Here is a 17,053-nt window from a genome sequence, read left to right on the forward strand (position 1 = left end):
AGTGCATTAACTTCTACCTTGTTTCTTGTTTCTTGAATATCAACCAATAAGAGATGAGGAGTGTGCATGCTTTTAATGACTTGAGACTACCAAACACGACATGCAGTGGTTAGTTCATTGCATGCAATGCTATTAATTAGCAAATAAACATTAAGGTCTCTCGTTTTCCCTCCTCCTTGGTCACGTTGCACAACCTAAGATGACTTACTCACCTAGATGGAGGGAGTAAATTTTGATCAATGATTTAACTGATAAAATGTTAGCGCATGTGACATGCATAAACATTCCATTAGTTAAATTTATGGTCAAAATTTGACACAGATTACAATGGGGCCAATAAACCAGGACAGAGGTAGTAGTTATGGGATTACTAATCTAGAGGCCTAAAAGAACTGGTCCCTGGTACTCCTAATAGTAGTACTCAAGTTGGAAATCCAATTGCAAGGCACAACTTGTTAGGCAAAAAATTCGACACAGGGTATAGGAAGCGGTTTGGGAATTTGCATGCCTTCCCGACCAGTGAGATACTCTGTACAAAGTACGATAGAGAAATAACCACAGAGAAGGAAGCTAAAAGTAAACAATCAAACGAGCACTTTTGCATTTGTTTTGCATTGAATTGTTTCACAAGCGTGACTAGTGCTGTTTTTCTACTTTTACAAAAACCGCATCGTAATGTTAAAACATGCATTTGCATGTACATAAGTAATAGTAGTACTCCCTCCGTCTAGGTGTATAAGTCTTCCCTCCTTCTTGGTCACGGTGCACAACCAAAGATGACTTATTCACCTGGATGGAGGGAGTAGCACTGTCTGGAAGCATATATAGAGAGAGACGTGTAGTGCGATAGTATATAGTAAAGTTTGTGCTATATGCATGTACATACAAAATGTGTATGGATACAAGGTTTCAAAAATTTTCCTTTTATACATACTAAATTAAGGACGCTAATAATTCCCAAACGTTCCAGATTTATCATTGGCGTCCCGAAACTAATGAGATCACCTTACGAAACTAAATTATATTCCTAATAAAAGCCATGATGCTCATAGGAGCGCTTGCGGCGCGCCACGAGTGCCCTAGTGCGCGGCCGTTTCCCAGCGCGCCGACACAATGCCTCTTCCCCAGCCTCGCAACTCGTGAGGTGCTGATTGGCGGCTTGCCGGTGGGCGAGCGTGATATCACCGGTGTGGTGATCCAACGCCAACACATACTCCTCCTTGCTGGAAGCGTGCACGTGCACCCGGTCCACGTACCGCCAAGCGTAGATGAGGTGCCTGGGCCCGACTGCACTCAGGGCTTTGGCACGGGCGTCCTCTACCACCCTCACGGCCCCCGCACGAGCCTTTTGCCAAAGAGCCAATTACCTGACTCTCTCGAACGCGACATAGGCCTGCTAGGCAGCTTGGCCTGCGGTGCGCTTCTCTTCCTCGGCCTTCTTCTCCGCCTCTATTTTCGCACTCTGCTGGAGGCAAAGCCTCCCACAAGGCGACATACATTTCTTTCCAAAGCTCATCAAGGCTGGGAGGGCTCGATGGGCGGCGCGTCATTCTCCTCGTAGTGGGGAGCTGACGCATCCTCCGACGCGCGTGCTGGCGAGATTGGGAACACCAACGCATCCACCTCAACGCGTCGCGACGAGGAGCGGAACAACGACGCGTCCTCCTCGACTAGTGGAGGAGAGGAATGGAATGGCAACGTGTGACCGTCCGCGTGATGCAGCGAGGGGCGCCTAGGGCTGGGGAGGGGCGATGCCATGGTGGTCGACGTGAGAGGGAGGGAGAGGAGATAGCGATGAATGTGAGCGTTCTTCCGAATGTCGTGGGAGGTGAAGTATTTATAGCGAGCAATGGCACACCTACGTAGGATATGGACTGAGCTGCACTGACTTAACTGCAGGTCCAGTTGCATCACTGACATGTGGGCCAGACACCTATTGGGCCCACATGTTAGTGACCCAATGCACCTGCAGTTAAGTAACTGAAGCAGCGTCCCGTAAGATATGTTGCGTGATTAACGTAATAGCTACGTGGGCATATTTGTTGGATTAAATTACAAGGGAGGGAAGGGGTGGAAATGTTGCTGGTCACAACGGACTGGACGAGCGTGGGGGGAGGAGAGCCACGCATGCATATTTTTTCCACACGGGGTGGAGTGGTGGGATTACCGGAGGGAGAAGGAGAGTCGAGCAGGCATTCAGATTTCAAGGTGCACTAAATTATTGCCTGGGATGATTAAGGCTGGCCATAGTGGTGGTAATGTGGTATCTTACTAGCTGGTATCATGCACACGGGAATAGCAAACATGCTAATGTGACAAAGAATTAAAGAAGAGAGGGGGGTTAGAGTAACGTAGGTAGATACCGTATCATGTTAAATACTATGCTACTTTGTGTCATACATGGCACTATAAAGGTAGTCCTGTATCATACACTAGTATCACGCACATGATACTAGTATATGATACTTTCTACTATGAGTAGCCTAAAGAGAATATTGACTAATCTCTACTCTCTATCTCGACTCATATCTCTATTTTCTACTCTATATATTTATTACTCCTATAAGAATCTCAGTTGGCGGTGATGGTGTGTCTGCCTCTGGACAACGTGAGCCGTTCGGTCTACTTGGAACCAACGGCTGAGATGTGTGTGCATAGAGACATGGCCTTGCTAGCAGAGGTATAGCACATATTTACCCACCCCTGCCACTGTATAAAATATGGAACTACTCATTCCAGCCTCATTTCCTTTCTGGTTTATCTCCTTGCATTCTTGCCGGCGGTGGCGAAGGTTCCTGAAGATGGAGTCTAGGCTCTAGAAACCACTACAAAAACTATTCCACCGCCTCTATCTTGGTAAGAGTAGGTGAAATTTTTGAATCGAGCCCTTTAAACTAGGAGTAGAAGGGAGATAGTAGTACTCTAATAGCTAACCTTGTTGTGATGACTAGATAGGACATGCATGCACCTGGATGGAGGAACTAGTCTACATTGTGCATTTAAGTTTTGTGTGAAGTCAATGTACCTCTACTTTGACCAAACTTATAGAAAAATGTATCAACATTCACAATGTCAAATCAATATTTTTATATTCATTATAAAACGTAGTTTTTATACTCATTATAATTAGTATTGTAGATATTGATATTTTTAGTATAAATTTGGTCAAAAACTTTGCAAACGTTTGACGGAAGTAAAAATGACCAGAGGGAGTATCATCCATGCGGAGTAGGCAAAAAAATTGCTCATTTATAGCAGGTCGAAGTCTCAAAGGGCGCAGCCGCGCGAGGGAGGAGAAGGTCGTGGGAGGCGCAACGGTTGACGGAATTAAGTGAAGTTACATCCATGCACCAGCATGGTGTGCGAACAGGCAGAAACTATACTGTCAGGCCTACGATATGGGTCTAGTAGACATGACATCTAGTGGGTCCCGCATAGTACTCGAGAACTCTTTAGGGGCTTGTAGCCATTTATCCACCAGGCAAGCCAACAACCCCACGCCGTTTGCATGCCCTACTCATCCCCGTCTTCTACCTTACAGTAGTTCGCTCCCAGTCGTCCCGTCCTTTCACATTACACGAGTTCAACTTCTCCTAACCCTCCTCCAAAATCCATGGCCTCCCGAATCTCCATGGTCGCTGCTGAGTACCAGGTTAGAGCCATCACCGGCGATGAGTTCACCATCATCTACACTCGTGGATCCGCGATGGTGAAAGCATGCCTTGCTTGCTTCCTACGCATGCTCAACAGTCCAAAGGATGAGTGGGTCGCTGGGCTAGATGTTGAGTACACCACAGTCGTGGAAAGCAAGAAGATTCTAAAGGAGGCAGAGAAGAAGAATCCCGCCGTGATCAAGGTTTGCGTACATAACGTGTGCTTGGCCTACCACATATGCCATGCCAACGTTGAGTGCCAGGATTTTAAGAACTTCCTCAAGGACAAAAGAGTGAAATTCGTTACTGTAGACTTTAGGAACGACATGGATGTCCTGGGTCGGATAGGCCTCGTTGTAGGTCAGCCCTTCGATCTCTAGAAGGCAAGCCTGGTGTCCTCCTCTTAGCCTTCAATGCTGACCCTGGCAGCAGCCATGATTGATCCTTCGTACGCTAAACTAAAGAAACCTAACCACGAGTTTCATCATGCATGTGAGTCGAAGACAATAGATGAAGATCACATCCTGTACACAGCAATGGATGCCTACCTTTGTTTAAATATCTACAAGGGTTGGATGAAGAAGCAGAGCCCAGTGTCTGATTCAAGCAAAGAAGCGTCGGCAAAGAGGAAGAGGAAGAGGGACGAGGACGAAGTCGAGGATGTGGACTCGGACTCCGAGTAAGGTGGCAGTGCCATCGCTCATGATGGTTCTACTGCAGTGTCAAGCGGACTAGTTGCGTAGTTTTATTTCAGGGGTGTGTTGTTTTGAGCCCCCGGCAGAATTATGTTTATGTTCTTTCTCATTATTTGAATTTTATGTTCTTTCTCGTTATTTGAACTCTTTAGTACGTACAGTAGTACTAGTAGTATGTCTTACTACTGATCTTTTTGCAGTTGGTACTACTACTCGTATCATCGTGTTCCTACTGTACTTAATACATTCATACTAGTAGTATAATTTGGGTCAGTCGATTTGTGAAAGAAGTTCGACGGAGTGAAGGAATAAGATGGCAGAGAAGCTACCCCAGTATCTATATTAGGGTGGCAGTGTGCCCATGATCTATCTTATGAGTGTTGGGTGTGGAATGCAGTTCGCCGGAAAAAATGGATTATGCCGGGGGTTAAATGGATGGCGGGGGTGGGGGGAGCATGGCGGTGGCAGGCAGTTTAGGGGAGGGCGGGGCGGCGGCGGCAGGCGGTTAGGCGTGTGGAGGGCTGAGAAGATAAGCAGTGCATCAATTTCAGAGGTTGAAGAAGCCCTTCTAGCCATCCATGTTGCATCCAACAGCTCACAAGAGTCGATTACCACAAATTGCTCCTTCAAATTGCAGGATCCACGTGGCATTCAAGGTCTCAAAGGTAGATTCCGCGTCCGCACCCGGTTTGCGGGCTCGGTGCGGGCGCGACCGGCTTTCGCCGCGACAGCCACCATGCGTGCCTCCTCCGCGTGGGCGGAGATGACAATGACACGCTAGTTCCTCCTTGTCGGCGTGCTGGAGCACGCGCTCATCCTCCTCTTCGTACACTGCGTGCAAAGACGCGGCTCCACCAGCTTCTCGTGTGCTTGGCAGCACGGCGGCATCGTGAGGAGGGACTGCAAACGATGTGAGCGGGTGAGTCTTCGGCTTCATGGCACAGGGATGGCGGCAACACAACGGCCATGGGCGAGAAATGGTTGGCTGGAGCAGGCGGGCGCCAGCATGTGCAATGGCGGCGGCGGCATATTGATGAGTGCGTGTATGGGAGCTTAGTTTAATTTTGATATAGGGTTGGTCAAACTTAAAAGAAAACCGTACTAGTACACGTAAATATTAGACTGTGGCAGCACTTATATTAGTTACCACAACCATGGTACGGAATCCTGTGCAAGCACACGAATCGCAACCGCGCGGTCGATCTAACGGTGCGTCACCGTGTCGCGCTTGAAGGACATCCACTGAACCTTTTTGTGTGTGTGAAAACAATCCCAGAATATTACTCAACTTTTTTTCCTGGAAAAGTTCTTGACACTACAATATTTCCATATATTTGAATTTAGCTCCAGTTCATGGTTATTTGGATTTGGACGTTTTAGGTGTGCCCTAGTTTTTTTAATACAAATTTTGTGTGTGTGACTGAGAGAGAACGTGTGTATGTGTCCATATGTGTGTTGTGGCAGAAGGGCAATGTGGAGACGGTATGTGTGTGATAGAGACATAGAGAGGTGTGAATCTTCAAATGATCAAGCATGAGTGAGACATAGACAGATGTCGATATATTGTGTATACATGAGAGAACGGTCTTCTATTTGTACTTGTGTGTGTGTGTGAGAGAGAGAGAGAGCGAGGAGCATCCGTAAGACAACAGCCATCTCTCTCTATTCGTCCGTCCCTCGCACGATTGCATGTAACACATGCATCAATGCACACATTTTTACACCCTCACCCGGCCCCTGCCCACCTCAAGGCCTGCACATCACTCTCTATCTCGCACGCACAATCTCTTCGTGAAAATTCTATTTAGCATGTAGCTTTCCATCACATACACACACAATTCTCTCCATAGGTTTGATTTCTCTCAATATCTGACACACACACACACACACGCACACACACACAGACACACACACACACACACACACACACACACCGCACACACACTCCCCCTCCCCGAGCACACATTCATCCCCATCCAAGGTTATATGGCGACCACTCTCGCTTGTGCTTCTCTGCACCCCAGCATGCACAACACCTCAATCTTCAAAGAGGGCCTTGAGGAGATCGAAGACGGCGACCACACTGACTAGAGAATGCGGGGCCATTTGGAAGTAGGATGATGTGACGACGGCTGCCTGACTCCTCCCCCCTCTCTCTCCTGCACAAAATTACCAATCCCTATCTCTCCCGCACAAAATTATCAATCCCTATCTCTCCCGCACAAAATTATCAATCCCTCAACCCACAAGATCCTTCCCCTCTCATCGATGTTTTTCCAGCTCTCTCATCAAACCTATTGTCTCTTCTCCTTCCACGTGTACAGAATCTGAATGCACACGCATCTCACATATATTGCATGTCTCCATCTTTCTCACAGACCTAACTTCTTCCTCTGTCTCTCTCTCTCTCTCTCTCTCTCTCTCTCTCTCTAGGTTTCTCTCCTACTCCCTCGTCCACATACATACAATCTTTCCTGCCCTATCTGCTCCATCTTCGCAAGCTCTCTCTACATGTTTCATTCACACATAGGGATGTGTTCAAAATGTTGCTTTTATAAAGGATGATGTAGAGTTATGGTTGGTTTTGTTGCATCCTACAAAGTAATAACTATGAAATGCATTTAGATTCTCATTTGACTGGGATTATGTGAGTTTGAGCATATTGTGAAGTACTATAGACCTCGTATACATCTTAGAATTCAACAATGATTGTAACTATTGAATTGTATAGACCCTTACATTCGAAGTCACTAGCCTAATATATTTATTTCACAATTACAACAAATGATTAATTCATTACAAACTAAGAAAACAAATGTGTACTCCCTCCATTTTTATTTAAGTCTGCGTATTAGCATTGGTCAAAGTCAAGTTTTGTAACTCTCAGAAAGTTTATAAGAACAAATATTAACATATACAATAACAAATGAATACCATTAGATTCATTATTGAATGTACTTTCACATCGTACATATTTGTTATGGTAAATGTTTATATTTTTCTATGAACTTGGTCAAACTTTAGGAAGTTTGACTTCGGTCAAACCTAATATGCAGAGTTAATAAAAACGGAGGGAGTACTAGTAGTTACTAGTACTACTCGCTAGTTGCTTAGCCCAATCACCCAACACGCCACACGGGGAGTTCAGTGTCACAACATTTTGAGGTCAGCGGGAAAATCTCCCGCGACCCTGATTCGAGCAGTGCGAAGTTACCATCATAGCCTTCAGAACAGGCCTATGGATGACGCTTGGTAGGGGGCTGTTTTCATAACTTCAGGTTCACCCTACCCAGCCAACCCCACCCCAGCACCCAGAGTAGTACACCTGAATACTCCCCATTTTCTATCCCCACGGCAAAATGGTCTTCTGCACGGCACCACAGCCTTCGTGCTCCTCCCCTTCTACATTGGCACACTCGTCCACCGCAGAGCATCTTCCTCATCGACGACCTCGTACGCCGCACTAGAGCCAGTCCACCATCATCGTCGTACACGGAGCCTCTTCCCCGGCACCGTCTTCCATGGTCTCGGATCTGCTTCCCAGAGGCCGGCGCCAAGCATAGAAGCACCACCGTCGTGGACAATGAACTGACTCCCGTTGCCGACCATGATGCACAGAGGCCGCCGCGATCATCATTCTCCTCCTTGATTGGTAATGTGTGTATTGAATCACTTAGCGGTGCATGTGCAGTTCCAATTTTGTTCATACCTACCCTTCAAATTTCCTGGTTGCTATTGTTCCCGTAAAAGTAATTGGTTATAGCCTCTGTTGTCCAACAGAATATCATCTTATAATTGTACGTCGCTCCTATATCGCGCTGTGCTTGGGTAGGTTCTTCATCAGCAATCAGTAGTGTGGCAAATGATGGAATGTTTTCTAGAACTAGCAAGATGCCCATGCGTTGCACGGAATATCAAGATGCATTTGTATGAGTAGTCTATCTTGTGGGAGAAAAGGATGAACAAGGGAAGGCCTTATTTGCAAATCTGGAGAGGGGTGTGGGTATCTTTCTACAAAATTGCCATAGTTTCCTTCCTATCCATCGGATATAAATCGGATGGCCTATATTGCAGGATGGCAGGCACACCATCATCACCAACTCTGTTATTTAAAAGAGTAGAGACTAGAGAAGTAGAGATAAATAATAAATATTAAATAAATATAACAGTAGTGAAGAGAGTAGAGATAGCAGGGACGTCGGTAAAGGATTGCGCGCGCGGGAAAAAGTGGCCGGGCACGCGCTAGTTTTGGCGCGCGGCGTCCGACGCGCTTTATGAAATCCAACACCCTCCTACCGCTCCATGCCTTGCCACCACTCTCGCCTTGCTCTGTGCCTCGCCACCGCTCTCTCCCTGGTCTGTGCCTCACCAACGCTCTCTCCCCGCTCTTTCTCGCCTCGCCGCCCCCGCGCCACCATGCCACCGCCTTGCCGCGAAACTTGGGGATACCGCAACGTCCACGCACGCCCCTCCGGCGGCTTCTCCGCCGAGATCCGGTTCCGCGGGATGCACCTCGGCCTCAGCAATTTTGACACCGCCAACGAGGCCACCCGCATGTACGATGCAGCGGTGTGGAGCCTCCGGTGGCCTCATAGAACATTGAACTTCCCCAACGTGCTGGCGCGGGAGCGGGCGCAGGAGATCGCGCCTCTGCCACGGCTTATCACCGATGATGATCGTTGCGACAACCGGAGGCGGGAGCACCGTCTTGGCATCGCCGAGATGGACGAGGAAGCCATGGCGCTGTGGCGCCAACACTTCCCACAGGAGATCATCAACGAGCGCGAGTTCTACGCGCAAAGGAAGGCGGAGAGGGAGAAGAGGAGGGCGGAGCAAGCTGCCTATCGCGAGGACAAGTGTACGCGAAAAGCGGACGTTCAATTCAACATGAGGCTAGGAGCAACGTCACCCTGGGAATCTGACGATGATCAGTATCTTCACGCTTACATTGAGACGTCGGAGGAGGACATCACTGAGGAGGAGTCGGATAACGAGGAGTAGTTGAACTATCTAATTTTTTATCTATCTATGCTATATCTATGCTGAGAACTATCTATGTCTCTACTCTCTAGTCTCTACTCTCTATCTCTACTTCTCGATCTCAGCACTCCGGGCCCGCAAAAACTGGCTATTCTGGCCCTGTAAATGCTTTTTTAAAGCGCCGCACATTGCGATTCTATTGGAGATGCTCTAACATGGCACACGAGTGCTTTAATGTTGCCCACAAGATGCGTGAGTATTACTGTAGTATATTTTTCTTGCCATGTTGAGATTTTAAAACCATGAGTGCGAACTTGCAAAGGAGCAATGAAGACCAAACACGGCATATTGGGGACATCTTCAAGGAGCGTGGCAAGTTAAAGAGGAGCTGCACCAAACCTGTAAAATGAGATTTGGTAAGTAACACCCTTTCAATTACTTTCGTTTAGCTTCTACTAAATGGATCTAGCTTCTACTAAATGGATCTAGGTTGCTTTGAGTATTGATCTAAAAAAGAAGTAACTTCATGTCAAGATGCAGTTCCTGCGAGGAGGGAAGTATGGTCAACCTCGAGATCATATTTCCAAAATGAGGCTAGATTACACACAAGGTGCCATTTCCCTAATGATGTTGGATTAGACAAAAGGTGCAAATTCCCAGATGATGCTGGCTTACACACAAGCCAGGTGGAGTCGTCAACTGTTCGTGTCCTCGTGGCTCTAGTAAAGGATGAAAGAAAGTGTGCAGCAGCCCTTGAGAATGTAGTTGAGTTCCTGAAGAAGCGAAAAGAGCAATCATTCATTTGTATGGCATCCAGGAAATGTTTGGGCGTGTGGGCCCCCGTTTCAACAATATAGCATATTCAAGAATTATCCTACTCTATACTATCGCCTCTAAAAAACGTACACTATACAATAAAAATAATAAGCCATAGAAACATAGAATAATCCTACACTATACAATAAAGAAACTACAGCCGAATAACCCACTGGGCATTATAGTACGGCAACAGTGATAATAAAGCATACACAAATAGCAAATTACATACAGATGCTCTCTTCACCCAAGCCAAAGAAGAGATGAAAGAAGCCAGAAATAAGCTAGCAGAGGCAGAGCAGGCTAGGTGTCTCCTCCTATCTAAAACTGTTGTTAATACAAATTTTCCTTCATAATAGCTGGGTTCAAATGTTTATCCAGTCAGCATGCCTGTTGTGATGTCCGTGCATCTACTGATGTGGCACAAAATAAATTTTTTTCGGGTCATGTAATAACAGCAATTACTTTCCAAACAATAACGGACGAAGCATTGGACATGGTATAGTTCACGCACAATGCCAACATTCCAAGTTCAACTTCAACATCAAACTCATGTTCACAGGTATCTACACATTCATAGATAATGTCCATAACCATGATTCACTTCAAAGCCAAAAAAATGTGAGGAGAGTTATAAATAAAGAAAAACCTCTAGTTCCTGCTATCAGTGTGAGCACAACAAGTCAAGACCGTCGTAATTAATTATATTTTGGTCAATTTTTTGTGTTCTAAAATGCCAGCCGGCTCGCGGAAGGACGTGTTGCCAGCACACGCGCGGATTCAATGGAGGCAGGCGGGGCAGTCTGAAACCGGTTGCATGCAGCGAGGAGGCGTGTTCAGCCGGGCCTGCAGCAAGTAGGGCCCTCTTGGGCGATGTGCCGGTTCAATGCCTGCGCTATGAGAGGTCGCGTCCATGTCAGAGCAATCACTCCCTCCAGTCCTTTTTGTTTGGGTATAACAAAATCTCATTTTCCATTCACATTTTACAAGTAAAATTCGTGGACAAACTTTGACCCAAAATACAATGGGGACTAGTAAACCAGAATGGAGGTACTAGTTTTTTTATCAAAGAAGGGTTCCCCCCTTCCGATTTTCATTACTAAAAACCAACATCTAAACCATAGTGTTTGCCCTAGAACTACCGGGTTCAACATCTCGCAACATAAACCCATACAACCATACGCCAAGGAGGTAGTAGTTATGAATTCAATTTTCACTCCATACCAATCGTTCTAAAAACTACTTAGTACTTATAACGCGCCATTGAAAATCGGAACTCTTACCCCGCTAAAAAAATGATATTTTAAACGTGGCTACTCGATTTGTGGCAACTGGCGAGCCACCGCCTCCAGGTTGTTCACCTGTGGTCCCGACCATCAACTCCTATGGATCAAATTATCACACAAGCTGACTATTCCTACAAAGGTGCGCTCCACCACATACCCGGTACCCGCACATGCAGCATTCGTGCACCTAGGGTATTAGGGTTTATTTGTTAATGGTGCCTTTACGTAACTCTCATGTGTGCGAGACAGCGAGAGACCGACTGCGTGTGTGCGCCTCTTCTCGTTGTATATGTACTCCACCGTTTGTCTGGTGTCCAAAAAATTATACATTAGTAATAACTACTGGCGATGTGCCAATGCGTTGCCACACGATCAAAGTAGATTAATACATATTCACCGATTTGATAGAAAAAGAGTCTAGTTTTGAAATACGTATATCACTAAAAATATGTTATGTTTCACTCAAAATATATTCCTTTGGCGGTTTTGATGAGATAAGGGAGGAATGTTGTTGGTTTCAAGATTCGAGAAGTGGTATATCTCTAATTTATACTCTTACTGGAAAGATGGCCGTGCGTTGCAAGGAACATCAAGATATTGTGGGAGAAAAGGATGAACGAGGGAAGGCCTTATCTGCAAATGTGGAGAGGAGTGTGGGTAAATTACCATAGTTTACTTCCTATCCATTAAATATAGATCGGACGACCTATATTGCAGGATGGTAGGCACACCATCATCACCGACTATGATTTCTATAAGAGTAGAGATAAAAAACAGAGTTGGTGATGATGGTGTGCCTGCCATCCTGCAATATAGGCCGTCCGATTTATATCCGATGGATAGGAAGGAAACTATGGCAATTTTGCAAAAAGATACCCACACCCCTCTCCACATTTGCAAATAGGGCCTTCCCTCATTCATCCTTTTCTCCCACAAGATAAACTACTCATACAAATGCATCTTGATGTTTCGTCCAACGCATGGGCATCTTGCTAGTTGTTGCAAAAAGCCCATGTGTGTGTGTGTGTGTTGTGTGTGTGTGCGAGAGAGGGGGAGAGGAGGATGATAGAGTGCATGTGTGACAAAGACACAAAGAGTATGTGTGCGAGAGGTATCAGCTTAAAATGAGGCGATAGTGTGTGTGTACACGATCGAGAGGGCGTGTCTCAAGAAGGGACGAAAAATCTACATAGATACAAGGAGCACGAGAGAGACATGTACGCGATAGTGGAAGCATGAGTGTTTGGGTGTATAAACCTATCTGGAGGCTAGTCGATCAATGTTTGTGAGAGAAATACGGGTCGGGGGTGCAAAAGCGAGAGTTTTGTGTGTGTGTGTGTGTGAGAGAGACGGTAGTCGGGAAGGGGAGTGGAAGCAGGAGTTGTGTGTGCGTATGTGTGTGAGAGAGAGGGGGAGTTTGTCTGATCGGTAAACAAATGAATAATGTCAGTTTTATAAATGGGATGGAGACCAAAAGGAGACCGCAACAAATGTTGTGTCTGCAAGAGAGAGTAAGTTTAGTGGTATGGGTCATATCTAGAGACATATAGGGTATGTGAGAGAACCCCATAGAGATAAACACAAAGTGAAAGACGAGTGAGATTGTGTGTGTGGCGGTGAAAAAGAAAGCTTAGGTACCTAGTGATACCAGAGAACAGTAGAGACATGAGAGATAATGAAAATCATGTAATGTATAGTGATAGGGAGAGTGTGACACTTCTCAAGGGAGACATCGAGAGACCATGTTTGCGAAGATAGGAGAAACATGAGGTGAGTGTGCGGGTGAGCTGGAAAAAAGAGAGTGATAGCTACATGAAGGAGCATGCGAGAGAGATGGGCGTGAAAGGAGTCAACATAAAAGGCATTCAAATATTTGAATTAGAGATGATGATAGATGTAATTCATACTCAAACCAAAATTGATCTATCAAACATGCATACTCATATAAATTCACGCACATCTATGTTATTTAATATGTAGATATTACTAATCCATACATTTTAGTAGAACATAATTTGGTTTAAATTTTTTGAATTCAACCTTATGATTTTCAGATCAATGTATTTGTAAATCATATTATACATATAAAGGAGCAAAATTCTTTGTTGTGCTTTTGAAAGTATATATAACAAAATGATGTATATAGAATTTTATTCCAATCGAAAATGGATCCCGGCCAAACAAAAATAGAATACAAACTGGATTCGAATTGAGTTGGCACGGTAAACGTGCACTCTTGATCTGCAAAAGTTTGAACAAAGCCGGGAAAGTCACAGTAACCACCCGAAACCAAAATATGCGAGATGGAAATTACTACCTATCCCTGACACGCAAAGCCTATCGGCTCGATTTCTATAGGTTTCGATAGGGGTAGGTTTGTAATTTCACTCAAACGTGACATAACTGCCTCTCGCCCGGATTCACACACGGTGGGCACCAAAGTACAGTGTCTCCTTGACCGAAGTCGACTCCCTCCCCGATTCATACACGGTGGGCGCCAAAACAAACGGCAAATATTCGGTGTATGCGAGATTACCGTCCTATCCCCAACCGACAAATATTGCTGTGATGTAGGAAATTTTAAACGGGGGCTAAGTTTGTAATTTTCCTCGCATTTTGAGACAAGCGTGTCGTGAAGACATGGTTCCCCCCTTCTGCTCTCTCTCCATTTCCCCATTCGTACTCCGTGGGCGCCAAAACACCCTCTCCACCCCAGCCTCCTCCATCTGCCACCACATCCATCATCGTCCTCCTCCACATGCCGGAGCTGATACCCCGACAGTGTCGTCCATTACAAGAGATCAACCTCTCACATCCACGGCTTCAGACTAGGATCCTTGCATCCCGTCCTCTCGCTTCATCCCCGTCTTTGTCCACCTTGCCGGCGCCGCTCCTACAACCGTCTCGTCCACCGCGCCCTGCCGCCACCATCTACCCTCCTAGATCTGCTTCCATGCCGCTGACAGCCATTGCTACCGTAGCACCATCAAATTCTCAGCAGATGCATACATGGTGCCGCACTAGAGGCGGTACTCTTTAGTATCTGCTCAACTTATTTATCACAGCAAGAAAATAGATCGCCACTGCTTTACTCTAATTTCTTGTCCATCACTTGTTAGTAGAAAGCAAACATTAGTTGCGAACTTGCCTTTGTCCGGTTTGCACCTTCAGATCCGCCATGGCACGCTCAACACTATACTCCAATTCTTATGGTTTTCCCCTTCTATATTCCACACTAGTTAAATGACAGTAGACTAAATTTGAAAATTGGGTCAGTCGATTTTTGGGACTCGCCGGAGTTCGCCGGTATGAAGGAAGGGGCTCGGGTGGGGATGGTGGTTTGTGGGAGGCGGTGGTGGGGCCTCGCCGAACGAAGAAAACTTGACGTGGGTGGGGGCGGGGGTGGGGGTGGGGGTGGAGGAGGAACATAGGCGGTGGGGGCGGTTCAGGGGAGGGAGGGAGGGGGGGGGGGTCGGGGCCGGTGGTTCGGCCGGCGGCCCATGCGGTGTTCTGTATGGGAAGAATCAAAGACGAGGAAGAAGAACGGTTAGGAGACGTAGGATCTTCATCCAACCGCCTGAAATGGTCGACTGACCCAAATGACAAAAGTCACACAACTTGCATGCATACATGCCTTTATATTCAGTATCATCATCGTAGCTGCTTAGCAGTGCTCCTAAATCCATCAAGCTAAACAGCGTGCCACTCATAATTCCAAACTTGTTGCTCAAATCCGAATCTGATATGATGTTGATATTACTAAAACAGATAATGTTTAATTGGTCAGTTAATGTTCCTACTTTACTTTCGAAAAGCACGTGCAACACATATAGAGAGACAACAGGGAGTTGCATTCTTAATGCGCTCTGGTTCATCATGTGTCGGCACTGCGCAACGAACATTTTATTATCCAAAATCTGCTTGCTCTTCTTTAGCATGTTCCTCTTCCATTCTTCTTTAATAAGTACTCTCTCCGTTCCTAAATTCAAGTCTTTGTATAGATTCCACCATGGACTACATATGGAGCAAAATGAGTGAATCTACACTCTAAAATGTATCTGTATACATCTGTATGTGATCCACAGTGGAAATCTCTACAAAAACTTATATTTTGGAATGGAGGGAGTATGATAGTTGTACAATATGTTCCTTGTAGTGAAGATGAGCAGGGACATTTGCAGTGTAGAGGTCTATACGGTCGGTTGTGATGGACACTTTGAACTCTTCGGGCCTCTTTGATTCATAGGATTTTGTAAACATAGGAATAGGAATTGTAGTGGCCTGCCCACTTGAATCCCATAAGATTAGCAAGGAAATGCGGGGAGCCGTGTCGCCTTTGAGAGTTACACTGATATTAACAGTACCGCACCTTTAGTTGAAGAGAGCTAGTATCCAAAGCCATTCTAGCTGTACCGGCAATACTAGCACATATATTCCAGCAAGTTCCACTTTGCAGATTTTACTTGTATGCTTACGGTTTTCCCGTTATATCCACACTATGATCTGTGTAGCTGCTTTGTGTCGCACTAGCAGCAGTCCACTCTTGAAGCTAAAAAACACACCAATCATAAGTCCAAATCTTACTTCTTCAAATACAAATTGTGATATGATACTGATATTAGTTAACAGACACACATTTAATTGGTCAGGTAATGCTCCCACTTGATTTTCCAAATGCATGTGGCCACATATAGAGAGACATCATGGAATTGCATTTCTTTGGGCGCTGTGATTCATCATGAGTGGGCAACCAACATTGTATGCAATAAAGCAGAACCTCAAGAATATGCTTCCTCTTATGTTCTTTAACATGTTCCTCTTTTGTTATTCTGTATTTAGTACGTACATTATGTTCCTTGTCAGGAAGGGGAGCAGGGACATCTGCAGTCAACAGCTGATAGAGCTGGCCTGTACGTGATCGATAGGCTTTCAATTAGTAGCGGCAATACAACACCGTATTTTCTAGACAGTTCCACTTTCCCGATTTATATATCGTGGTTATGGTGTACCCTTTTATGTACACTACAATCTGCCTAGTTGCTGGGTGCTCTTGTTATCATGGTTTGGCAATAAACTCTCTATACATTATATTATGAACCTATCATCTGCCAACTATCCTTACTTCTGGAGCCTATTTTTTTGTGTACTTGTGCCAAATTATATTAATGCACGCACCATATTACAGCACACATGCGCTCTCTCATCAGAATCCAGTGATAGAACACAAGGGTTTACAGGGGCGCCGCTATATTAGAATATCCTCTGCATTACAAAGATAATATCACTACTATGTTTTCATGCTTCTTAGATATTATACGTAATCACAGTGAATATCAAAATCTGCACATCAGAAGAATATCGTGGAACACTGCAACGACTTACAAAATTGGCACCAAATTGAGTGGCATTCTGGATGCAATGAAACTCACACGCTCCCCACCTATAGATTCTTGTTCAAAATATGATCCTAATGAATATTCTGACCTCGAGGAGTCAAAGGCGGATGGCCTGTCCTGTTCACCCATCAAGGTGCCTGTTCTAATTTGGCAAGGTTTTATTGATTCCGCGTATCTTGCATAAGTTGTCTTACATTTCTTCTACTTTGTTGCACCGCCATCTGCTT

This window comes from Triticum aestivum, chromosome 7B (genome assembly GCF_018294505.1).
Source record: "Triticum aestivum cultivar Chinese Spring chromosome 7B, IWGSC CS RefSeq v2.1, whole genome shotgun sequence".
NCBI classification, from domain to species: domain Eukaryota; kingdom Viridiplantae; phylum Streptophyta; class Magnoliopsida; order Poales; family Poaceae; genus Triticum; species Triticum aestivum.